The sequence below is a fragment of the Chanos chanos genome, chromosome 3, assembly GCF_902362185.1.
Source record: "Chanos chanos chromosome 3, fChaCha1.1, whole genome shotgun sequence".
Lineage (NCBI taxonomy): Eukaryota > Metazoa > Chordata > Actinopteri > Gonorynchiformes > Chanidae > Chanos > Chanos chanos.
In genome coordinates, this window is record NC_044497.1 from 17,511,150 (window position 1) to 17,537,009 (window position 25,860).

General features: G+C 40.4%; 1 protein-coding gene across 1 annotated transcript in view; it reads right to left on the reverse strand.

The window, feature by feature from the left end:
* sugct (succinyl-CoA:glutarate-CoA transferase) overlaps positions 1 to 25,860 on the reverse strand; it is a 75,218-nt gene that overhangs the window by 17,163 nt on the left and 32,195 nt on the right. The gene's annotated exons all lie outside the window — the stretch shown is intronic.

Consider the following 25,860-nt stretch of genomic DNA (forward strand, 5'->3'; position numbering starts at 1 on the left):
ATTAATGGATGGAGTATGAGGCTGCCAAGGGGCAGGTGGAGGGTGGAATGGAGTTCTCTTTTCTAAAGTAAGTAAACAAGTGATTGAAAAAAAAGAGAAACAAAGAAAAGAAAAAAAAGTTCTACATTTCTGTCCCTCTTGCAGATGTGCCGATTATTGCACTCTGAGCTTTGGACCAAGCAAAGTTCTTGGGCAACAATGATTCAGATTCCCTGGCTAAGCAAACACAATTCACTAAAGCTAAAAGGCAAAGAATACATTTGGCTTTGCAACCATGCCACCAGAAAGCATTCCTGCAACATAACTGGACATGTCTCCATGGAAGTGCGTGTCTGCTCTATTTGCATCACAATAGCCGAACAAAATTTATGAACTTAGCATGGCTTGCTTCTTTTATCCAGGAGCTTCAGAGCCAAGTTTAAGGAGAGGTGTCCACTGCTTTATCTGAGAGTAAGAGGAGGGTGAATCAAAGTTAGACAAGGAGATGAGAAGAGGGAGAGAAGATCCAAATGTCAGTTAACTGAAAACTGGCACAGGATTTAAAAGACTAAATAAAAAGTGATGGAGTGCAGTGCACGAGTTGGCACAACTCAACGCAACAGTGAGTGGTGCTCTTAAAAAAAAAGGGGGAAAAAAAAAAAAAAAGGGAAAAAAAACTCTTTGGTCTCTCTCCCTCAGTTTTCATCAAGTCTTAAACTAATCACTCATAAAACGATAACAGCTTCACAAAGGAAAATATTACTGCTCATACACAAACTACAGTGCCATGCAAAATTCCAACACAATATGAAGCAGGGCTAGTGCCCAGACCACAAGTAACAATGATAGGGAACCGTATGGTAGCTCAGAAGAGCCTGCTTCACAGACGGACATAAATTTTTACTTTTTTTTTTTTTTAATTCAAGACTACTCAAAGTAGACATTTTCCAGTTCTAATTTTCAGATCTGTGAGATCACTGTGGCAAGCTCAGGAGACAACAAAGGACAACCTAAATTCTTAAAGTAATTTATAGTTTTAAATATTTATAAATATTTGTAGCTCAGTGCAGAGATAAACAGAAAACATTCCTGAGGCACACGGTGCCCGTGCCACTGTGTTATTTACAAGATAACTACAAAGGCAAGAATAGTTCAACATTTGGGCAACTACGTAGTGTTCATTTGAACTGGTAGACTCACCTATAGCAAGTGCCTACCACATCTATCATGTTTAATTACACAGACTGCATACTCATAAGCTCTACATGGCTAGGTATTCATATATAACAGGTACTTATCACATAAATGCACAGATGGTCAGAAAGTTCAGTACGAAACATGAAGATGGAGGCTTGAAAAAATTCTTCAAAGGTGATCAAACACACCAAAGACCTTGTAATCATATGGACAACACGTGGCTCTGGAACTTTACCACTTACACTCTTTGCAGTGGTAGAGAGGGGGAAAAAAGTGCTCAGACTTACAAATAGTTATCGTGCATACGTTAGTTATTTGTCCAGACAAAAGGGTGAATCTGAAATAAAACCTTGAGGAGCAGTGGAGGTAACAGGTAATTATGCCTCACAACTTCAAAGCAGTGTTGACATACTATCTCACTTGATGTCACCACCTCCACTCTCACTGCTCCAACCTTGTTATTTTATTTATTTCTTCTTCTTTGTATGCACGTCAGTCTAATGAATACAATGAGTCACATTTGCAGTAGTTTACAACTGTGATTGCGCAGTTATGCCGCTCTGAATTCGAACCAAATGCTTCTCCTTAACCAGGTTCATTATATTTCTTACAGAGGGCCCTCATAGGGCTCCTGTTGTACTTAATTGCAACCTTATGATTACAATGTGTTATGAGTGTAAAAGTTCAAAGGTTTCCTAAATCTTAGTTTGCCAAGTATTTTTCTTGGAAGTTTCATTGGACTCGGGAGCTTTAATCCAATTTTACCATATTACAAATTTATAATCTGTATCCAGTTACAAAATAATTAGTTTTATTACACTATTACATTGTAACCATCGCAAACTGAGACTAAAAGTTGAGCATTTATAAAAGTTTTCATTAGTTTCTTTTACTGGGAGTAACAATATAATGCAAATTACACATGCAACCCCTCCTACTTTTTTGAGAGTTGCTCTTATTTAACTGTCTGATACTTCTTTCTCTTTTATAAGTGTTTTTGACAAGTTCCCCTCTGTTACAGGGATTATTCTTTTTTGCTTACCCCAAATACTATAGCCATATCATGATGGAGTGGATGGACAGTGTGAGAGCCAATGGGGACACTGTAATGACCTCATTAACAGTTAATGGGGTGCAGGGAGTGTTTTTTTTTCTCTCCCTCGCTCTTGCAAACATCAATTATAGAGAGTAATATAGAAGGCAGATCTGGGGCGTTCATCATTATTAATACAGTTTAAAAGGGGAGACTCTTATTTCATAGAGTTTAAGAGTTTGCTGTGATCAGAAATGGACCTTTTACATGGTCTACCGAGGCAAACAGGTGTTATCACAGATAAATTGAATTTGTGGATTAACTTAATTTGAAGCTTTGTAGATTAATTTAAGTTACTTACATGTCTGTAAGTAACTTCAATTTGCAGACATGGCTAGATTTCTTTACTTATTATTTTCATTCCTTTTTTCTTATTTCTCTTTGAACTCCAATTCAATAATTAGTACTTCTTAAAATTTGGAAGACCCCCTGTTTTCTCAGATTTATGGAGACAGCCAGATTAACCTTTTACACCCATGCCACCACAGCCAACAGCCTGTCCAAGGTATTGAGCACAAGCAAACTCAGGACCCCAGTCTATCCTTTGACTAATCAGTATACAAAGGCTTCACAGGGCTGTAGAAGAAGAGGGGTCATGCACAGGTAACAGAGACACTCGGTACTGAGTGAAACCAGAGTTTCTTGATGTTCCGGAGAGAGTTTGAGTGTGGGCAGTCCAGAGCCAGGATCACGTGGACTTTAAGCGTCTGATGCTGCATAAGCCACCTCGCTGTTTCCTTTGACAGGAGCCCTGATCAAAAGATAATGCGGTGATGAGAACATGGTGTTCCCTGTGGCTTTGCCTGCCATGAGCCATACGTCTCAACTCTCCCACCTCACTTTCTATTTTGGTTCTGTCTTTCCAATCTCAACCCCTTCTTCTCTTTCCCCTTTCATTTCTCTTACCCACACAAGCCCCCCAAAAATGGTTTTCCCTTTCTTTTGATATAGAGTCCGCTCACGGAAAATGATTAATTTGTGCTGGCCTGACCGCATTAAAGATGAATCTGATAAAAAATACATAAAGGTAGAGAGTGTCGTGGTTCTTATATGTTCAAATTAAGTCGGGATTCTGAGTAGAAGCGGAGGGACATCAAATGCTGGTCTCGGCTGCTGTCACCTCAACAAACTGGGGAGGGCACGCAGCCTGGAAGGGCTCACACATTTGGATTCAATTTAAATAAATAGTGAAAGAAAAGCACTAAACAAGCTTGTCTTATTTTACTTCTACATCTTATCGCTTCGATCTGATAAAGGTTAAATCTGAACCATTTGCCTTGCGGTTTACCCATCCAGCTGCATGGTAAAGCTTGGCTTTAAGGTTGAGCTGTGTGGCTTTGATGGACTACTCGAACCTCCTCTGAGGTGAGCTGCTGGCATCCGCTGCCATGCAGAGGTCATGGAGTCATCCTCTATGCACTAGTGTAGATGAAAGTGAATGGGAGATGAGCATTTTAAAGCTCCTGCAAGCTTGGCTTTGATTCTACGTTCCCTTCTCTAGTTTTGACATTGTGTTGGCTTGATATTAGCCTTATGAAGGAGTTTATGGTGTGTGTGTGTGCGTGTGTGTGTGTGTGTAAGTATATGGTGGAGAGGTTGAGGAAACAGGCCTAAACACTACCAGGCTATTGCATAACACTGCTGTGCAGTGCATCAAAGGCTCACGTAGAGGAACACTGAGATGTCCTCCAACTTGAGGAAGGAGGAAGAATTAACTGGGAGTGTATTTCATGTTGGATCTAATTCAAAGTTCAGTTGAGACATGTAATACGAGAACATCATCCCGCAATCTGTGTGTGCACTGTGGGCACACACACATCTTAAGTTAATAATGAATATATTCAAAAAGCAATAAATCCAAAGGTCAGGTTTGCCACAAAAATGTAAATAGTGGCTAAATCCCAATCAGCAAACAAACCAAAATGGTCTGTTTCAATCATTTAACAGAAGCTGCTGAAAGCTAAAAGACTTCACATCAGACATTAGCCTTGTTGAACCAAAAAAGGGGAGGGGGGGTGAACATTTAGACATAGATATGAATTATGAGTTAAAGGTTTCTGAGGTAGAAGTTTAATCATGCCCTTAGAGAGGTGCCATCACTCATGTAAACAATGCAAAGACTAGACATGTTGAAATAAAGGGTTTCAAACATGCCACTCATCCCAAAAAACCCGCATTTCATGAGGAGGGTTCAAATTGGCAAGACTTTGATGTGCATTTTTAGATTAGCCGATAAATTTTAAGTATCGTGCAACATGTAGGATTCTTGGCTCCACTTTTCAACAGCATGTCTACGTTGCTTTATATCAGAATGTAAATGGGTTCGAGTTTTCAAGAATGAAAAAAACACATTTCTTACTTACTTACTGTGTGCAGATTTCTTGTATTAGAACCACCTCATAAAGCTTTGGCTGTAGTAACTTCAATTGCAGTGGCAACTCGTTGTATCCGGTTTCTTTAGTGCACTCGAGAAGTGAATGATACATCCCACAGGGTCTGGGATGGTCAGTAGGTATCGTGTGTAGCTCAGGTTTGAATAGATCTCCCCAGAGCTGCTGTGGTTGAGCTTTGGCCTTGCGGTTTAGGCACTCCATTCACTGGATGCATTCCTGGGGCTTCCCATTTCCCAAATACAGAAACGGTGCTAACTGCTCGGGGACTCCTGGAGTGACCTCATTTGGGTGTGAGGTATCTTGAAACACCGGGCCCGATCATAAGGGACATGGATCGAGTGCCTCGCAGCTCCGCTCATCTGAGGCCCCGGGAGTGAGGTCAAAGACAGAACAGTCTGGCTGAGTCTTGGACACCCTCCATTGGAGCTGGCTACTGGATGTGTGTTTTGGACCGCTGCTCACACCATATGGATGAATGGAGCACCGCTAAATGTATAAACTACAGCACAGGACCGTGGTAAGAAAAGCGAACTGCTGTGAGGGCCACGCGGAAGCTAACCGATGAATAATGCTTGTCAAAAAGTCATCTGATATTGTTACCAATTTTGTCCCTGAGTGATAAATGTTAAAAATGAGTCAGCACTTGGGGAGCTTGCTGAACTTAATCTTTTATATCTGACAAAAAAAGTACGCCCTTTGGTTGGAGGTGATACAAGGCAAGTTCATAAAATCGTTCATCTAGTTCATGCGACATTTGGCAAGATGGATCAGCACAATTTAACTTCAAGCTGACAGTTCGACAATGTATTCAAGGATGCGTGAACTTTCATCTGTGTGGCTCAACAAATCTCCTTTGAATTCATCACATGTAACGCAGGAATTCGAACTACTCAAAGTCTGCCATCATCTGGCGATCACTAGCTAGAGCAAACGCCCTATAGATACAAGTTAGAGGACATAATTTATTGATGCTATTCATGATGAAAGGCCACGCTTATGTGCATATCAAGAGTGAAATCATTTCAAGTCAAGCTACTCTGTAAGCAGGATAAAATGGATTTCTTTGGGCTCGCAGAATGAAAATCGCACTCGATTATCCCTGGCTGAAGGCGTCAACCAACTTAACTCTTTCCAAACTCCCTTGAAGCATGTTTGGAGATGTTAGACTGTTGGAATTGTTGAGGCAATGAGGGTAACAATGCTGCAGCAAGTGAACTTTAAGAGAAGAAGACGAATAGAATAAATGTTGCTCTAGGGAAAGGGAGGGAAAGCCCTCTGTCAGGCTGAACTTCCTAAAGCAAGCAGACCCAAGTGAAAAAAATGGACAAATGTGTCCAAGAAGCCATAGCACAGACAGGATCTACCTAGTGTTTACACAGGTGGGTCTCTATTGAATAGCCATATGGTTGGCCAAGCAATGCATAGTCTGGGACAGAGAAGTGAGAAAGATTGAAAGTGAGAGTGTGATGGAGAGAGAAAGAGCAAGAATCATAGGGGGGAGCCCAATGTGAATGTTAATGAGTGTGTTGACGGTGGGTATTTGCTGATTTATTGAGATTCCTTATGTTCTTTAAGGCCAATGTAACCAAGCACTGGTGTGGTAATATGGTAACAAAACCACAAAATGCGGTAACACAACCAGAAAACATTTCTGATGCTTTTTTCCCCTCAGTTGTTCAAGCTCAAGTTATTGGTATAATGTTTTTTTTCACAATTAAAAATGGTCTCAAAACAGCTGTACAGAGGCCACTGCCTGAACAAAGTGTCTCTTCTCTGTTCTTTAAACATATGAATTTTAATCCTGGAAACTTGGTTCTGACAGGATAAGAATTTTTATATAACATTTAGAAAAGAGAATGACTTGTTCTTCAACCACAGTCCCCCAACGTCAATGTACTCCACTCATTGCTGGCTTCTGGAGTTTGTGTGTGTGTGTGTGTGTGTATGAGACTACAGGAGCAAAAATTCTCCTCCTCATCAGCTGGCTGCCTGGCATTGTGGTCTGTAATTTCCAGAGAGAACGTTCCGTTCACTTAGCCAATTACAGATGAAGTCTCCACTCACTTCCCATTAGACCAGCTCTGGAGAAAACTAGTGGATGGCATGCTATAGTACAGTATGGTATTGTTCAGTAACATATCAAAGGTGTGCCATCGTCTAGTATTAAATGGTATGGTATTGTATGCTAACGTATATGGTATGAAGTGATATGGTATGGAATGGACTAATGTGGTATGGAGAGGAAAGGCATGGAATCGAGTGATGTAGTATGGAAAACAATGGTATGGTATGGAATGGAGAGATGTGATAAAGAAAGGAATGGCATGATGTAGTCTGGAAAGGAATGGTATTGAGTGGTATCGTGTGGTATGGTAGGGGGTTGAAATGAAATGCGAATGGAACAGATTAGAATGATACTGAGCGGTGAGGTGTGGTATGGTATGGAGAGGTATGGTATGGAGTGGTGTGCAATGGTGTTCTAAAAGTCCTAAAAAATGGAGGAAAAGTGAGCAGCCAATCAGTGTGCATGTTTGCAAAGTGGGAGGAACAAATGTTTTGGACAAGTGATTCAGTGCACATAAAAGACTCAATCAAAAAGTGGTATGGTATGACATGGAAAGAAATGGCAGGGAATGGAACAGAACAGAATAAGAATATTAAAAAATGAAGAAAAAATTATGACTTGAAAAAGTGTCCTTTATTAAATATCATTTTTTATTTATATGAAATTTGTTTTTCCCCTAACTTAAAGTGCTTCTGCTTTAGCAACTTTCATCTACAGATATTGTGCGCACGCATTTTTTTTTTTTTTAATGTAAACTTGATAATTGCAAATGATAGCCTGTGATGTCCAGTTAGCAAATCGAGGCTACAGTGATCCACTATGCATTCTGATGGTTAGCTAATTCAGACAGTGATTTGGCTTAGGTGAACGTAACACCTGGTAAATCTGTTAGCAACAGAGTGTTTACAAATGACAGCAATTCCATACCACTTAATAGCAAAAACACAAAAAAGAATATCCCTTTCCACACAAATGAATGTACAAATCTGGCTATCTTGGTGAGCTACCTAGCTAACTTGCTATAGAACTTCCTTTCCAAGCAAACTCTGATCTGTCAGAGTCTCTTTAATTGGCCAGAGTCTCTTTAATTGGCCAGCCTAGATATGACACGCACGCTACCTTTATGCTTTGTCACTTTTTTTTTTAAATTGTCTTGTTTTGCTTAAGTGTTTTAATTAGTATGCCATAATTTTCGACAAGAAGAGATAGCAGAACACAGATATACTAGATTTCGTCACAGTCCCACGACATTATTGAGACTTTTTTTCATCGCGATATCATTAAATGAGATATATCATTACATCCTTAGTATTAAGCACGCAAAAGATATCTAATGGTATACGCGATCATTTACACGAATCAAAATACTCCTCTGTGATGCATTTGTGGAAGATGAGAAGACAACATTTGCCATAAGCCCCTAGATGAAGAAAAACATTTAAGGTGAGAGCTGTTTTTTTCCTCTCCTAATGTAGTTAGGCCCCTTATAACATGGCAGTTTGATGGATGTCCTTTGAACATGTTCAAACTGCAAATGGAGGAACTAAAGTTTCTACATACGGTTTCTGGATTCAAAAAGCCCACCTTGTGTAACCTCAAACAAAGGAAAAAGTGCCTGAGCCAATTGAAGATACAATATAGATCAAACCACTTCAATTCTCCTTTATACTCACCTTAGGCATACAGTGTATTGACAGCTACAGCAGCCTGCACAAGAGCCCATTTTGAACTTTATTCTCTTCTACAGGAAACACCTCAGGCCTTCAGTGACACTGATATGCATGAAACTCAAGACAGCAGTGTACACATAATGGCTTATGTATGATATTTTGACTTTGATGTCAGATAAAGTTTCCCTGGTTTCTTTCTGATGACAGTTTGAATCATGTCCAAATATGACTGCATTGTCTCTTACATAGGTTTTATGATTGACTTATGCATACTTTACGAGCCATTCAGTGCGCAGTTTATTTCTAGAGTACGGTATAGCTAGATCTTTTTTTTCACCATAGCGTCTGTTGTTAGCAGTTCAAGAAGCAAATGAGGACATCAACACAATTGATTTATCAAGTAATTCACACACATGCACACACAATACAATCTCCACTGAGTCCTGGCTTACGTGGGAAGCCTGCTGGAGAGATTGGAATGTGAACGTGCTGTGGATTGTGAAGAGGTGAGTTAAGGACAGCAGTCTGACCCAGATAGAGCTTAATGCTTTCTTTGAGGATGCAACTCACTGCAAGACACTCCTGGAACTTTATCAACACCGGCCATGTCTCAATGGAGACACGCAACCCAGTGAAGAATAGGTGACGGGACTCAAACACGTCCAGTCTGACCTTTCGTACCACAGGGAGAACCTGTGTAGCATGATGTGGTGACCTTCATTCGGGCACAGAAGTAAAATTTCCGTTGGAGATCACTACACTTCATGTAATGTTTATGGACACTTGCAGTGCTCAGAGAGGCAGCATAATAGTGTCCATAAAACACATAATATTTTAAACCTGGATCACCGGTCTTGTTGTGTTATGCTACATGAAATATTTTTGAAGGTGTAATAGTGAAACTGAAAAGTAAATGTTCAGCAGGAGAAGGAGGCCGGACTCAAGTGGTGACAAAATGTCATTTTTAGATTACAAAATTATCATAGGAATGAAGACTTAAGTATACATCAATAAGAAAAAAAATATTTAGTCAATGTCATCAATTGATGTTTCTAACCAATATCATTTAAATAAGTGAAAAGGCATAGAAATGTTTATGTGTGTGAGTTTGTGTGCGTGTGTGTATAAATGCGGCACTGCATGTTTACATGGTGGTTGGTGACTCAATGTGGATTTGCCAAACCGGACACAACAGCCACCTCCTCTCTAACCTTTAACAGTTTGTCTACTGACCCTGGCCATCACCTTCACAAGCCCAGCCTTAGAATTCAACAATGGTCATTTCTGCAGGAAACTGACACTCCTTTTCTCACAGCATTCCAAAGACCAAAGTGACACTGTTCATTCCCATCATGCTCATTTCTCAGACTCCATATTTTCTGACTGTTGATTGGATGGGTGGGTCCGACATTTGAAAACTCCCTGGATAGGAAGTGACTAATTACATGCGCCTGAGCACAGCCGTAAGTGAGACCTTCTGGAGATAGGCTTGGTTTATATCCTTATGTACAACTGATGATGATTGGATAACTACTGAGGCTATAGCAATCTCAGAGATCAGTCAGAGACTAACCCCATGAGGCACTGAGGACAGTTATGTGAGATCAGGATCTGGCGACTGTGACTCACATCTGTTGCGCAGAACATTAGCACAATGGCTATGGTTAAAGATATTGCACTGAGAATGAACTGTAAACAACACTCTTCTGATTCTTTTAAAATGATTCAACTGCTGCTAACAAGAATTATATATCAAGATCCGGTAAGGGTTTGGCAGGGGGCCAACCTTTGCCACAGAATTTCCAAACTGTAAACCTTGTGCTTTAACTTCATATTAGACTAACCGCAACCGTGCACACACACACACACACACACACACACACACACACACACACAGAGTTTCCCACAGTCACTGATTACATGGTTGAAATTTAAAATAAGATCTGAAATAAAATCAAACCAAAATGAATAAGACTTTGAAAGAAAGTTTCAAAACTTTTGCTGATGTAATTCTGTTTACTGGGCCAGCCTTTTATCACCACGCTCAATGACAGACACTGAGATTTATTTTAATGGTCCCAGACCACGCTTCAGTTCCACAGAGACTCAACAATGTGTTAATCATGATAAATATAACAGACTCTCATCATTCTTCAGCTCGTTTAATACAGTGGGATCTCTGGATATAATACGCTTTTGAAAAGACTCCTTTGCAATAACAGCAGCTATGAATGAGCAGGGCATGATCCATATTACAGATGATGAGGATCAGTCCTAACACAATTATTTGGAAACAACCATTTTAGTTAGCAGTTGCTTTGCTAGCAGGTTTGTTCTGCAAAGAAATGATCAAGATTGGCTCATTTGTACGTATTGGACTTATGATTCTAATGAGTGTGTTAGCATTAACACATTAACAGTAACAGTAACAGACACTATGACTACCACTACTAAATTTGGAAATGTTTAAGGAACCAAATGTCTGCACTGAAAATGTGCCAAGTGAAAAATTAGTCAATGTACGTGTGATCTTTTAAGTGCCTCTCCACTGAGAAAACCTTCCAAACAAGCTCTTGTGGTCCTGGTGATTTGTCTAATAAAAAGCATGGATGTCAAAACTATACTTAACAAATTATTAAACGTTTTTAGACTTGAAGGAAAAAGTGCATCTTCATCTTCCTTGCGGATATTCCACACTTGCTATGTGTCAAGGTTCGTTTATACATAAACATCCAGGTTCAGCACAAGAAAAGCAGCCAAGGAGCAGTTTAGAATATTTAAGATGAAGGCTATTGTGTTAGAAGACAATCATATATCATGTACCACAACTGAATCAGGGAAAGAATATTCTCATAACCATGATAATGCATCATTGTACATAGTTTCAAAGGTAAACATTCATTTGATTTCAAAGACCATAACTACATTACAACACACGGTATATATAAAGCTCTATGCATGTAGAGGCTGAATGAATCAATGCATGCACAATGACTGACAAAACAACTCCAATTAACACAATGAATTTAAACCAATAAAAATGAACAAACATGCTTCTGGAAAAGTACTGAGACGTTGAAGTTCCACGTTATGATGTTCAAGGATGTTTTCTGCTGATAAAATGGAAATAAATTACCTTATCTTAAGATCAACTGACACACAGACCCATTGAAACAAAAGTTGAGAATTCTGAATTTGAAACATTTTTTGAGCCAGCTGTCGAACACATTCTTGTCACTCAAATTACTGAACACCATGCTGAAACTTGGGGTATGATGCCCAGTTGATGGCATGGTATGCACGAACCTTAAAGTAAACTGAAGGGGGGGGGGGGGGGGGTAGAAAAGCTAGTTCCTATCAAAACAGATGGAGTTCCAATTGATGGAGCCACAAGATTCAGCCTGCAAAGAGTGTGTGGCCAGCAAAGCAGGAAGCTAGATAACTCAATTTGATAATTAGAGCATGAGTGCTTCATTTTAAGTAAACAGCTCCCTTCCACACTGATATGGACTGGACTCCAAAGCCCCTACTATGTCTATTTCATTCCTCTACAAAGTGTATGAGCAAGGCCCTCAACACTGGACAAGGGATTCCACTCCGACACCATTCGTTCAGCACATACTGGCGAAATTGCCGACTGGAGCAAACAGGGAGGCTTCTGTTCCCTCTCTGAAAATAGACTCCTCTCTTCTTGCCTTGTCCCGTCTCGTCATTTCAGAGGTCACCAATTGTTCCCCGTTCAATAGGTGTCCGCCTCAGTGCCTGCACCACCGTGCTCTTTCATGACCAACTGGCATTCCCGTCAGAGCCCCCAAAAACACTCTTTCAGTAAAAGGAGCCGCAACCAGATTATTGCTGGTGGCTCTAATGTCCGTGTATTCAATTAATGTGTCCATACAAATCTTATGTATGGCTTGAATCAATTAATCACACGCGAGCAGTCCATTTTTACATTAGTTATCTGCGCTTCCACAAAAGATGAGTCTTAAATGGGGGCTTCAACAGTGTAAAGTGTGCCTTTTGATCCATAACAGAAAAGGAGAGTTTTCTTAGTCAACATTCTAGAGTTTCAAAAACACTACTTTAGCTCACAGGGGCGAGAGCAGAGGTCCAGAGTTGTCTGGTCACTGAATGTCATCTCGGATGTTCTGCTGAATGAAGGGGTATTGACATTGAAAGGATCTGTGAGAAGGGAATTGGGCCGAGTCTCACATAGCAGACTCTGTAGTGATCTCTTGGGAGGCTGTGAGAACACGTGACAAGCTTTTAAGTGCTAGGGAGCTCGTGTAAGATTCATCCCTCAGACCACAAACATTTGGGACAGAGGAAATGTGGCGCAGCCTGGAGATGAGGATATGGATGAAACGCGAAGACAGACATGCATAGATCGAGAGGACACTGGAATGCCAAGCTTTGTTTTTCTTTCTTGTGTTGCAACTTAGTTCTGCATCTGCGACTTTTCAATTTTTCATGTAACTTAAGCTATTTATATTTAATAATCATTGCACAATGGACAATAACTTCTTCTGTCTACCTCACTATTCTCATCCTACTATATGCTACTTATATCATCACTACACAATGTAGAGTTGACAGATGCAACCCTTTTATTTTATTTAAGACAGATGCAACCTATTTTATTGTATTTTATTTTACTATATTGTATTCTATTATTATATTCCATTGTCGTGTTTGATTTGTGCTTGACGGTGCTGTTGTGGCACTCGAATTTCCCTCAGGATAAATGAAGTATTTCGTATTTGTATTCATATTCATATTCCTAACAATGTTACAGAGTAGCGTTGTCACTATTAATGTTTCTCTTATGTTATAAGCACATCAGCTCTTCATAACAGTGGTGGTATGACATGAATGCAAATCTTTGTCCACTTCAGTCAAATTTGTGTAACACCTCGTGTCAAAGCACTTTGAACAATATTGGAAAACTGTGGGGAAACGTGGAAGTGCATTCACTGATACTCAAAATGAGTAAACTATTTTCAAAAATCTGCTTTTTCCCTCTGAGTCTATTTTTTGTAAATATATTTTAACATTTTTCAATCAATATAGATCACTGACAATTTACATAGCTATATCTATGATGTATATACCCATCTATACCAGCAAATTCAGACCTTTTATTAACTAGCTAAAGTCTTCTGTCTTCTCTCTTGTAGTTCACGAACACTAAGTAGTCTGCTCCTTATTTTGAAAAACTAGACTCCCTGCGGAGACAAAACATGTAAAACATGAAATATGGTCATGGTATCTTGATAAAGTTAATGACTAAAAAAGTTTTAAGTTCATATAGTGCACAACAAACAACATTTAACTCGCCAGCTGCCAGAGCATGACTGTTCTGGACAGACTAACTAAAGTACACTTCTTTCAGTCACATCTCTTCACCTTCTTTTCTACAGTCATTCACCAGAAAAAAAATGTTTATATTAAACTGAGCTGGATGAATTTTGCAGGTATTTTGCCAGGTTGCCGTCATGAACTCAGGTATTAAATTAAAAGTTATGCAGGAGATGTGAGCACCAGAGGGTACATCTGAGACTAGTGTTGCTGAGATCTGAGTTGAGGCAGAGGCGATCAAGAACCATTTGATGAGGGGGATTCTGAAATAGAATTTTGCTCAAGAGCAATGCCTCAAAAGTCTCTACTTCCCAACAAACCAATAAAATCAGCCAACCAATCAGATGTTTGGTACCTCAACAACCAGGCAATGTAAACTGAGGTATACTTTTGTGGTAGTTGGTCAGTGTTCAGAAACAAGCTCAAAATGAAAAATGTTGCTTTCCTGACTCAAAATGGAAATACCGTAATGTGTCTTTCAACTGCTTTTGCTTGATTAGCATCATATATTTTTTTTGTTTCTTTGTTTTGGCCTGATGAGTATTTGTGCTTCCATAATAAAACTGGAACAGCTTGTCACTTAATCTGCATTTCAGTTGGATCTTGTAAGTGTGTATTGCCCACAAAAAGAGGGTGGCAACCGACAAAATGTTCAGATTGGTTTAAAATTGTTCATCACCACTACGAAGCATTGAACTCATGGGTTTGGAATCTCAAACTCACATCAAAACTCTTCTGTGGGTCAAAATCCATCAGTGCAAGCTCACCGAGTTACACTGAGTATAACCAGCGAACAATGGCCTCTCTCAGAGAGCAATGCTCCACAATTTTGCCAAAGACTGACCAAATAACCATTTTAAGCACCCTCTTCCTGATTGCTCTTCATCTGCTTTTTAACAAAAGCTACTCAAACATAATGAGTCACCCAAAACCAAGGGGAGCAAGACCCCTTCTGGTATGATTTTGACACTGGCGGAACTTGACTGGCCACTGACACAGTCATCTGTCATTGTGAAAGGAGGAGGGATCAAAGTGTGCTGAAACTGTGCTCATCCTTTGAAAAGAGCCAAAGCAGTATCCAAGGCTTTGCTGGCAGCTTTGGCTAGGCCTGGCACCACAGCACCATAGTGTCAGCCGTAATTGGGTTCAGCATTCCTCTCTTTCCCACTGACGCCAAAACTCGGCTCTGAGAAAGTTTGCTGAAGACTGGGCGAAAAAAGAAAAAAGAAAAGAAACACCCATAAAAATCTTTATCAAACCAATATAATCACTTTTGTCATTATATCACTGGCAAATTTGCTCCAATGGGGAACAGGCAAAAAGCTCACTGTGGAAAGTCAGCTTTGGTTTGGGTAACAAAAAATTCTACTAAGAAAAAGGAAGACTGAGTGTACCCTGAGGCTTCACACACTCGCATCACTACCTGACGCAGCTAGATTCAAGTGCAAAGAGGACCTCTACGGACAGAACGACAGATTACATCCGTTATATGTCTACATAAAGTTAGGGCTAGATGAATGAAGCTTAGTCAAGTACAGGATGTAAAAATAAAATGTAATGTAAAAAAAAAACAAAACAGTGATTCAATATTTTTGCTTTTTTTCCAGTGATATGAAGACATTGTTCTCAGGCTATGAAGGAAACGATTCAAATTTGGTCTTAGAATAGGAAACAGTTCGGAGAACTGACAAGTCTACAAGGCATGCACAGGACAGACCACCGAGAGACACCGTAACTCATTGGTGATATGTCCGTATAAAGTTCAGTCCACTCAATAGTCTCAAAAGATTCGCAACAAACAGACATAAACATTTCCTCTCAAACTCTGAAAACCTGTCATTCAGCCTGACTGATTTCACGGTACATGTCTGCCCCGCCTTGTTGTTATCCATATCCATGGCAACCAAACAAAAAGGCATAGAAATTCAGACTTTGAATAGGCTATCTTTAATGTAAGTGGACTACAGAGGCTATAAATGGCATTTGCAGTAAATTAAATAAAAAATATAAAAAATTCCCAGTAGAGTCTATTGCTGTTTTGATGTCCAAAATAGAGTATTTCAGCAGAGAATGAGAAACTACGAGGACAAAAAGAAAAGAAAAAAAAATTCAACAGATGTTTGTCTTAGGATGCAAATGTCTCCCAGGTGCCCTGAGAGTCATGAGAAATAACAAATGATGGCGGGGCAACAGCGGCCGAAGGTCATTCAAGGACAGCTCTCATGAACAGCCAGCCAAAGAGCCTCCTCTGTAGACAAAAATGCTCCAAAATAATGAGCACTTAAATCCATACAAAAAAATAGAAGAATGAAGTATGAATGGCTTTCCTCTTAAAAATTTTTCTTCTCAAACATAACCAGTGCATCAAATCATTCTGACTATTCGGTGAACACAGAGATAGCAGTTCAGCTTTAGATTTAAAATATACAAGAGTATCTAAATTGCTGCACTATTTTTCACTGTTCCCTCCAAAAGATAATGTGTTTTTTATCCTCAAACTTGCTGGTCAAGTAAATATTTCAGTATCATATCTTATCTCTGAAAAGAAGCCAAAGTGTTAAACGGTAGGTCTGTTATGTATTTCATTTTATCTGTGCAAGCTGCAGCACACCATCAAACTACCGCAGAATCCACTGGCCCTTCAACAAAAGATTATGCATTTGTATTCTTCAAATGCCAATTCTAGCTCTATGTCAAAATGAACTGCAGACTTCACAGAGGTGAGAGAATCACACACACACAAACACAAAAAAAAACATGTGAGGAAGCAGATGCTGATTCTACTCAGACTATCACCAAACTCATGAAATGCAGATTCCCTAGAACGGATGAACGTGTCAGAATGTTTGGTCACGCTTTTTTTCCAGGGCAAGCAAAACCTTTTGCAAATTTGTCAACATGAATCATCAAAACCCTTTTGGCTAGGGCATGATTTGTTTATATGATCTGATGAGACCTTCTCTTTGCTAGCTAGAAAAAAAAATACACACAGACACACACACACACACACACTCATTCACCTCCATAAATCAAGCTGACTCCAGTGGTATCAACAACAAATTAACAAAGGCCTCAATGCATTTTTGAGATGCCTCTGCATCCCACATTTATCCAGGCAGACAAATAGAGACACTCTGATAGGCCTGGGACGGTAGAGAGTGGCTGGCCACAGTGCCAACAAGGGGTCTGCCAAGTGACCGGTCCATTTTGCATGGGGCCTCATTAAGCTCCTATAACGGGGAGGGTGGGGCTGCCATTCTGTCCTGGTTATCTCACCTCCAATACCCTGAGGGAGAGGTACGTGCTCTCTCCAACCTGCTCTCTCCTCTGGTCACCTCCTTCACATGCTCTGTTGATCAAAGGAGGGGGGGCAAAGAAGAAGAAGACCACTCCATAAATCATGTGCTTCCCTCTTGTTTTCACAAGGATAGGAAAAACCTCTCTCTCTCTCTCTCTCTCTCTCTTTCTTTCAGTCCAAACTCTGTCCCTCTCTCTCTCTCCGAGCTTCACTAAAACAGCAAAAAAAAACCAAAACAGCTCTGGTAAATTATGAAAGAACTTGAAAGCGGAAGAGGATAATCTGGGAGGACTTCCACAATAAGCAGCTGCCTGGAGTGACTTAAAGAGACGCAGAGAGAGAATGAAAGAGAGAAAGAATGAGAGAGAGAGAGAGAGAGAGAGAGAGAGAGAGAGAGAGAGAGAGAGACAGTGAGTGAGAGAGACAGAAAAAAAGTTGACAGATGGGATAAAGTGAGTGAATGAGAGAGAGAGAGAATGAGAGAGACAAAAAAAAGAGAGAAGTTGACAGAGGAGATAGAGTGAGAGACAGATAGATAGAGAAAGTGGGAAAGAGAGGGGGGGGGGTGTGTGGATGGGCAGACACCTGTGGCTCTTCATGATGCAGTCAAGCACAGCTGCAGCAGTCAGTGCCAAGCAGCCGGCATCATTACACACGGCCTTCCTCCATCCTGGACCGAGAGCAACTGAAAGGTTTGAGGACACATAATAGAGTCCCAAAAATCATTAAATGAAAAAAAAAAATCTGTCCTACAGATCAGAACTGTATGTGATCACAGCTTTGCATGTGCTGGCCACGCACTGACATTTACAGCACCACAAAGACAAACAAAGTCTACTTCCAGAGCACGGTTTCACCATTTCCTCTACCCGGGATGTTGGGATGTTTGGGGGCCACTTGGACATATAAATGTCCTCCCACAAGAGTGAGGGTATAAATTACTGTGTATCATTGAGCCATCACTATATATCAGGGGTTGCTTTCAACTCATCTCTCAGACTCAACTGTTTACTTCGGAGGAGGGGAAATAACACACAGGGGCCAACAGAAAAGAGTCTCCCTGAGCCAACGTTGTGCCGAAATGGGGAGACCTTTGATGAACCATGTTTTACTACCGCTGACGTCCGCGATAGCAGTCTGTGTTTAAGGCTTATGATGAGACATCATGATATATTCAGATGTCTGGTGAATTAGGCCCACCCCCAATCCCCCCCAAACCTTATTTCTGCTCTTTTGGCTCTTCTTATTGAATGGAATGTGGCGGACAGCTTTCAGGTTTATGGGGAATTTTCTGAATAGCTTCAGAGATGTGATTGGGTGATGTTTGATTCTGCATATGGAATGTGAGAGATCAAAAGACCTCTGAAAAGAAGCTTAATGGTACTTGGACTTGTAAGTCAAAAAACAAGCAAAGAACAACAACAACAACAAAAACTTCTTTTTCTAATCATGCTTAAAAATATGCCGAGCACTGAATGCTTTGACAATCACTAAGCATTATTTGGCATTAGAAAAAGTTTGTTGGACACATCACGCCATTTACGCATCCAGACTGAATTATAGATCACCCATGGAATTGAGACGCTGCAAGGCGTGTGTTGTGTCGGGCATTCCACATCTAAGCACAGTGTGTTATAACAGCTTCTCAGATTATCAATTTGCCATTGGTGGGTGGGTCAACGCGCCGTATTCATGAGAAACATTTTTGCCTATCTACTCTCTCTAACTTGGAAATTTTGAGAATCTTTGTTTCCCAGAGACATTAGGCATATAACTCTCTTAGGTCATCTTGGGTACTAACAATGCAGTGAGTCAGAGGAGATAATAGAGGCGTGGACAGAGAAAGAGGGAGAGGGAAAAAGAAAACACAATGGAGTGAGGAAATAGAGAAACACAATGAAAGTCACTGATAGATCCCTGTGGTCTAATCAAATGAATTTAAAATTCCAGCCAGCCACAATGAAACTCAATAGACATGATGCAAATATTGTGCTCCATGCTTTTTCATGGAAAAAAAAAAAATTAACATAATACCACAAAAAATGCTTATGTATCCGTACTTGACTGCCAAGACTGAAAAGAAAATAGCAGTGTCTGAGACAAGCTAATAAGCAGTTCCATCAAATATTTTTAGAGAAAATATATTAACAAGTAATATCATACTTAAATGACCTCAGCAGAGTCCCACGTCCTTGTCGGGCTCATATTCTGGTCAGGAATATCATCAACTCCTACGCCCAGATATCGTGACTCAGTATACCAAAATGCAGCATCAGGTGGATTTTGGATCCTTGAGAAAATCGGTTTCTAGGTTTATTCACACAGTAATATCTGCCAGACACTCTTGCAAATTCTAGAAAATTTCATTGCCCTATGTTGGGACCACACTCCCTCAGGTTTTCACACATAGAAAACCAACACCCACTGTGACCTGCAGAGACCTAAAAATCTTGAAATATTACAAAATAGAAACTCCACAATTTTTTTTTAAGTGAGTCATTTATTTTCAATTCCAATGCATTATATAATCAAAAGACTAATGAGAATTTTTGTAGTAATTTGCTGTTTTAGGACTCTTAGATGTGATGATTACTGAAAAGCTATTTTGAGAAGAACAGAATTCACTCAATGTAAATTTGCCTGAAACCCAATTCCAGTTGCAACAAGAAAATCGTTTGCAGTTGGAAGCTGAGTTAAAAGAAGGGTATGCATTGGATATTGACCAAACTGATCTGCTGAAGGGGAAAAGCTTTCAAGAATTTAGGAGGAATTGACGTCTAATTTTGTATGTGTGGTCTGGTGAGAACTATGAGGCCAGAATTACAGGTTGTTGGTAAAAGTGATTTGACCACCACCAGTACGATTACCAGTACTGGTACTAGTACTCTGAGGCACTAAGAGCTAAATGCTCATAGTCCATCTCACTCACTCACTCATTTTCAAAGCCATTCATCCTAATTAGGGTCGCCCAGCCTAATTGGAGCCTATCCCAGCGGCGGGGAAACACCCTGGACAGGTCACCAGTCCATCGCAGGGCAGACACCCAGACAAACACACTCACACACACATTCATACCTATTTATACCTAGGGGCAATTTAGTGTCTCCAATTTGCCTAACCTGCATGTCTTTGTGGGAGGAAACCCACACAGACACAGGGAGAACATGCAAACTCCTCACAGAAAGGACCCCGGCCACCCGGGACCTTCTTGCTGTGAGGCGACAGCGCTACCCACTGCGCCACTGTGCCGCCCCTCCTCCATCTCAGTAGACAGAAAAATGAAAGAATGACTCAGCAACCAATAAATATTTACAAATGGCTTAAGTGACACCATACAGGACGAATGGATGCAATGCAGTCAGCCGCAGTAAACAACCACCACGGAGAATCAACCAGTGTGCACCAAGAGCATGTGCCACAGAAAAAAATAACTTGAGACAACCCAGGGCTCTCTTGCTGGCACAAATTCTTAAAATATCTCCACAGAGAAAACATGCATTGAGCTCTTGTACTCACGATTAGAAAGTCTGTAGATGCTAATGATTATGATATACAGTGTTCATATAGAACGCTGCCCATGGCTAAGTGTCAGAACTATCAGTTCTGATCTCTTTTATCTCACTCCAAAATTTCATTCCACACATAATTTAATACCGTCAACCAAATTCTCAAGGTCCAACAGCCCACTGAGGTCACTCAGGGTTCCCAGCTGTTTCTTCCACTGTTTTTCCCTTTTTTTTTTTTTTTTTTTTTTTGAAACTTGAACTGAACTTCTGAACTTTCTTTCACCTGTCTCTCTGTGGAAACAGGTTTGAGAGAGAGAGACAGAGAGAGAGAGAGCGAGAGCAAGAGAGAGAGAGAGAGAAAGAGAGAGCGAAAGAAAGAGAAAGAGAGAGGGAGAGCAAATTGAGGGGGACCAAATCTTGGGCTCCCGGATCTAAACAGCCTGTGTGTGGGAGTGTAACCTCTCTAGTTACAGAACACGAGTTGTTTGCTCTCACTGGAAAACAAGGCCATAACAATGGCACAAAGCCTCCTGTCTGGAGCCAGAGAACAACTGTCGTGGCAAACAGGTCTGCATCACTCCAACCCGAGGGTTTAAAAGCTAAGAGGGCAGTCTGGGACCTTGCACATTACAACTAAGTGTACACATCACCATTTGAACCGCCAGAAGAGTCTCATGAATTTGGATTTGACATAACCAACATTATCTTATGTTGTTGATGTTTGTCTCTCACTCTAAAACCACACATTTGAGTCAATGAAATTTATATTGTTGTTGTGGATTCCCTAAAGAACAGAACACACATCATTTTAAATGTATTTTGCCCATTTACTACCAGTTTATTATAAGCAAATATCCATGCAACACACCTTCTTCATCTGTCAGAACAGTTTATATGATTTGATATTGTTTATAAATGCCTTTGTAAGTATGTGTGAAGTAATGAAAACCGACAGGAAGTCCAACCTCATTGACTAAGCAATCTCATTCTTAAAAATGCCTCCTTGTAATTGAAGTTTCAAAGCAATTTTTCTTGTCTTAAAGCCCAATAAAAAGAAAACACAAAGCTTCATCCCAGTTCTTGTGAGAATAAATGAGAACAGCATCAAGAAGATTATACACCACATGGAAATCCCTGTGCTGGTAAGTAGATCTTTTTTTTTTATGTTTATTTGTAAATTCACTGTTAACATAGGGAACACCGCTAATGGAAGACTAAGTCCATGCAGTTTTCAGCTGTTACACAAAAACACAGAAAAGAAAAAAAAACCAAACAAAAAAAACCCCTAAAAATCCAAGTGTGTGATCGAAAAGCTGTTTGAGGTACTGAAAAGCACCTCGAAAATTTATAAAAGAACCCATACGCCAAATAGAATGAACTTCAACTTTAAACATGGATATCAAATGAAACTTCTGGCTTTGCAGTTGGCAAACAGTCAGTGGTTTTTTTTTTATTATTAGTACTTTTATTACGGTAAGCAAGCAGTGTTCAATTTATTGATCTGACAAGGATACATCAAGAGGGCAGGTCATCATTAGTTCTGTATCGAAACAGAAGGACCAGGGAGATTCAGACTACCGCGGGCCGGCAGAAGTCGACGCTGCCTGCAGCATCTGTTTAAACTCAAGCTGCCTGGCCCAGCTGCTCATTTCGGTGCATTTGGAGGTCCCCGAGGCCCGGAAACTTTCCCTGCGCTTGTAAACGGTTGGTGGAAAAGTCTGCTGTGAGACAACACCAAGGTCGGTAATTATCTGTTATCGTATACAGCTGGCCAGGTCCAAAGGCTCAGCGTTTGCTCGGGAAAGATGAAGGTAAGGGAGACAGCCCTTCTGGGATCAAGCCCTTTGGCCACCACTCAAAATGTTGAGATCATATATGTTGGCTTATGTGTGTGTGTGTGTGTGTGTGTGTGCGTGTGTGTGTGTTGTGTGCATGTTTTTTTAAATGTATATATTGTAGATTGCAGACATAGTGGATTTGTCCAAACATTGTCTTTTCCCAGATAATGACATACCGTGTGCTGTACTTAGGCACGTTGCAGGTCACAAAGCAAAGAGTGAGCCAAAACGAGGACATTCATTCAGTCTTACAAGGGTCACCTGGCTCTTCATTGAGACTCAAAAAAAGGGAAGCCAACAAAAGTCAGGCCGAGTCACATGAGGCTAGATTTACAAGGTTCGAAAATAATTGAAAATTATTATGGAATTTCAATACGAGTCCTCCAGCACCTGGAGAGCTAAAAGTAATAACTTTAAGAAAGATGTGTGTTATACACAGTGCTTAGAACAAGAATGGGTATACCATAAGATAAAGGTGCTTGGTAAGAAGAAAAATGAGGATGGATCTAAATAATAATTCAGGGTTTGCACTTCACAGACACACACACACACACAAACACACACACACACACACATGCACATACATACACACACAAGCTGACGACAGCCATCCTGTTATTCAGTGCTGGAAGCTCAATAAAAGAGATGAATCTCTTTCTTTTCCAACTATGGGCTTTTTTCCCCTTGTCCGTGAGAATACCCCACATTTATCCATCTCCGCATCTGGTAGCCATTTTGTCTAAGTCCAACATCTGCGGCTGGCACCTGATCCGATGGGCCCTGCATGTTGGAAATATCTAATATTAATATTAATATTCCAGGCGACCGGATCCAGGTGCGTGGCTCAACTGTGGGATGCTAAATAACCTGCTCGCTTTTTTTTTTTTTTTTTACTTTTTCTTTTTTCTCAAAAAGCCATTGTCTGTGTGGGACAGAGAGAGAGAGCTGCCGTCCGGTTGGCCCAGCATTTCAAAGAGCATACAGCCGTCTGCCGTAGCTCTGAACCCAAAACATAACCCAGCTGTCTCCACAGTGATTTATGGGGATGGGAGCATGAGCAATGTGATACGGCGTGCATACTGCATAAGGAGGAGTTGGGAAGTAAGAGTGAGTCCGTCAGAACCTGTCAGAAATGTTCTGTTACTGTTAAAGAGATGAGGCTATCATGAAACGCCAGGGGGTTCTAGAATGATTTGATATTTTGATAATGTGATACTCATTTCAGGAGTGATTTTGAGGATGAAAGGTCCTCAAAAAAATAAAAGGAAAAAAGAAAAAAGAAAGGCAAAGTGCAAGACTGCCATAAACAAAGTGTGGAACAGCTGACGACACACACTCTCTTTCCCACTTACTTCTCGGTGCAACAAACTGGGCTGCAAATCAAAACTGAAGTTATCGGGCAGGATCCAAACATGCTTCAAGGCAATGAAAGATAAAAACATCCAGCAGTACAAACAGAAATTCTGAGTAATGCTGTTTAAGAAAGAGGACTCCAAAAGACTTCTCAAACTGAAGCAAACTCATCTGAAGATGCGTGAGAACAGTGTGTTACAGTTCAGAGTTGTTATCAATTTGATGCATTGAAATAACCTTGACAGCTTCTTTCTGAAAAGTGTCTAGACAGATCTCATAGGGCTTGTGGGAATACTAAAAGTTATTCTGCTAAGGCAAGCAAACATTTTTAAACATGCAAGTGGAGAAAAATATTGTAGTTGATGGCAAAAAATGCATTATAATTATTATAATGCAACTTCGTATGAGAGACTATATAAGTTTCTGACCTTCTCCATGTTTCAATTAAGGCTTTCCATCTTTTCTTTCCCATGTGTTATTATTGCATGTTTTTTACAATCACTTCTAGAAGCTTATGAGGTGCACAATCACTCCTGATATCAGGTATTTTTCAGGTCTGATGAGTGCAGAGTTGTTTTGTGCAGATGGTCCACACAAAAGGCAAAGTTTTATATGAATGTGCTTTGGAGGTTAGTAGGGTTACGTGGCGGGGTCTGTTGTCCTGATCTAAAGAGGCTGTTACTTCCATATTGCCCGTACGTCTATTTTTATCATTAAAAAATGCAACATAATCAGGTCAAGAAGTGGTCAGCGAGTCACTCAACGGTACAATCAAAGAGTTTAGAATAGGAGTGTGTAGGAGGCCTAAACAGGAGACACGGTCTGGACTCTGGTGATTCTCCTACTCTTCTTCATCTGCTTTCCTCATCTATGCGAACCTCTCCTCCTCTCATCATCCACTGACTTTCCCACTCACCCACTCTCTCTTCCTCTCATCCTCCTCTCCTCCCTTTCTATTCCATCTCTTTTCCCTCCATCTGGTTTTCTGTCTTTGCCTCCTGGTTTTGTTCCCTCTTAATCATCCTCTCCACTTGTTCGTCACAACTGTCGGCTAATATCCTCCTTGGCCCCACATCTACTACTCCTGCCTTCTTTACGCTGTCATAACCAAAGATTGACAACCTAGCTTTTAATGAATGCCACTGGAAGCATCGCTGCCAACCGTGAATGATGAGTGCATGGCGTCTGTTTTACTCTAAAGTTCACATCATTATCTTGACATCATTGCACAAACGTAAATATGGTCTTCTTCTTCTGAGTAAGCTCATTTGGAAAAGAAAATATATTGAGTTCTTATGTAGGCTTTGCTTAAAGTGACGGATACGACAGAAAACGTGTTGTTTTATCCCAACTGCTGAGCCAGAGTTTGCCCTGATGGTCAACTCAAACCCAAGACACTGTCATAAAAGAGTGATGTCAGCCTACTTAGATAAAACTGCATTTTAGCCACAAACAGAAAAAAAGGGGCATAATTTATCTGTTGGTGTAGCTGAGGGTGGTGCCTTCAAGGAATGACTGACATGCCATTTGGCCATTTTTTCTTCATGAGGCAGTCTCATAGTATGATGTTTGTGGGACAGCATTGATATAAAAAGAAATAAGCACATTTTCCAGGGGAAGCAGTCTGTAAAAAATAATCCTACAAGCTGATTGGATGCTGAGTTGAGAGACCATCCTTGGAGGTGTAGCTTGTAACCCTGCCAAGTTGTGCTCGTTTGGTTTGTTTACAAATGAAGATGAACAACATAGAACGTGCTAGAATGCTTCGGAGTACGTTTTTGCGTCCTTTAATGTTGTTTGTTTCTCGTCTCTGACATATGGTGTACGTGCCTCCCTTTGTTCTCAAAGACTTGTAATTGGCAATGCTCCTCTGGAAGACCCTGCCCAACGTTAAGAACGGTTTTTGCTTATGCAATTATGGGCTGACTAATGTGTTTGTACATTCTTCGTGACTAAGAGAGGTAGTGTCACACTAAATGAATGAAACCACAATGGGAAAAACGCTACACTGATAGTCCCACTGGAAAGGAGGAGTGTTTCTAATCAACAGCAACAGACAGAAAGACAAAAATAATACCTTGTTTTTGTTCATCTTTCCTCATTTTTTTAA